Here is a 1,789-nt window from a genome sequence, read left to right on the forward strand (position 1 = left end):
AAAGTTAGCACTTTCTGCTGAGGTGCGATACAGCCAGGTACTGTTCCTGAGATGTAATAACGTGGTCGTGATGACAGAGTGAATTTGTAGTTGAAAAAGCATCTGTGAATCAATATTATTCTCCCGCTCCCACTCTGCCAAGGACAGGCTGTTTTGATGGAGCTTGTTGTTATAGCCAGTCAATTTGACAGTTGTGCATTTGGCAGGTCGCGAAAACGTGAATTCCCAATGCATTGTTTAGACTCGAATACGATACAGAGACGTTCGGTCTTGGGTCTGCCACGGCCTAAATTTGAAAGTGGGTTTGCATGTGCATAGTCGGTGTAGTGTATATTTGTGTCTGAGTGTGTAACCAGTTTTATTTTCTGACGGGTTTTAAAAATGAAGCGATCAACAGAATATTGATTTTAATTTTTCTTTGATAATGGAAATCTGAACCAAAGACATGAATTGTTGAAGAAACTGACAGAATCTGTGGAGAAAAACTGAGTTAAAGTTTTAGATCGACAGAAACCCGTTACTTATACATTTCTACATTATAATGCTGGGAAAAATATCAGTTTTATCTATTGAATCAGGATTTTTATCAAAATATCTCAATGACAGACAACCGTCACCTTTACAAATTCAAAAGGACTTTATTGACTATAATGCAGTTTCCGTTGCTCTCAGCTGGTGAAAGGCTGTGCTTAAATGATTGCCTTCTTTCGTTTCCTTTCTCTCAGTTTGCAGCAATTTCGAATGGAGAATTGGTCATTTCAGTGTCTATCTCAGCATGTGTCTCCATACGTCTCTCTTTGTCTCTGCGCATTCATCTCACCCTCTTCCTGTTACACATTCTCCGACACTCTGCCTGTCCATACAGCTCTTTACCTATTTCGGCTCTATGAAAAGTCTGACATTTCGAGACAATTTGAGTATTCAGCTGCTGAGAGGCTTTTTGCCCACTGACTGGAGTGCTTTGAACTGGGCTCACATTCTCCGGAAAATGTGTCTGTCACTTCAAACCAGGCAAGGCGACACTTCTTCCTCAAACAATTATGACTGTTTCGAATTCAAAATAGAATTCCTAATCCACCAGGAAAAAAAGCAATTACACTACAAATAAAGAAGCACAACGATGTAATATTGTTGGTTTAAATGTATGAACGGTGACATCAGAGAATGGGAGTGATCACCTGGTGGTATCTCTGCCATTACCACAATATTCCCCGGCAAATCTGCAGTGTCTCCTGCCTCATCTCGTTATTCTGACCTAACTGGAAATGAAGGAGGGGGAATAAAAGAGGAGAGGAAGCAGAAGTGATTGTGGAATAATGGAAATAAACCACAGACATAAGTAATAGTTCAGAATATATATAAAAAAATGGCATCCACTGTTGGAACTTAACCTGGATCACCAAATCTTAACAGAGTGAAAGTCCAAGACGCTGAGCAACTTTCGCAAAGACTTGAAACACCAAGCCCAAATATGAACGCAACAAGTAGGCACCGCTGGGAGTTGAACCCAAAATCGCTTGTTTACTAGACAAGCACTTTAACCAACTAAGCCACGGCGCCACAGTAAAAGGGTCCTTACTCATCCATATGTGGAGTTGCTTAACCACTTCCTCACAGTACTTGGACATGTGTTTACGGATCAATGTTGCTCTCAGAGAATTGCAATCAATCCTCGAATTTTCAAATACAAACAGTTTACAGCTGAAAATTCTCTACTGAATAGGCACAGAAAAACATAATCTCTTCTTGCATTCACTTAAAACTGGTATTTTCACCTGGTTAAAGTAAC

The 1,789-nt window shown here is 40.0% G+C and overlaps 1 non-coding gene across 1 annotated transcript; it reads right to left on the reverse strand.

Annotated features, from left to right (window-relative positions):
• Window positions 1-1,486: 1,486 nt before the first annotated feature.
• Window positions 1,487-1,560, reverse strand: trnat-agu. The gene has a single exon. It is a non-coding gene; the product is annotated as a tRNA-Thr (tRNA).
• Between the last annotated feature and the right edge of the window lie 229 nt (window positions 1,561-1,789).

Source organism: Chiloscyllium plagiosum, unplaced genomic scaffold, assembly GCF_004010195.1.
Source record: "Chiloscyllium plagiosum isolate BGI_BamShark_2017 unplaced genomic scaffold, ASM401019v2 scaf_14605, whole genome shotgun sequence".
NCBI classification, from domain to species: domain Eukaryota; kingdom Metazoa; phylum Chordata; class Chondrichthyes; order Orectolobiformes; family Hemiscylliidae; genus Chiloscyllium; species Chiloscyllium plagiosum.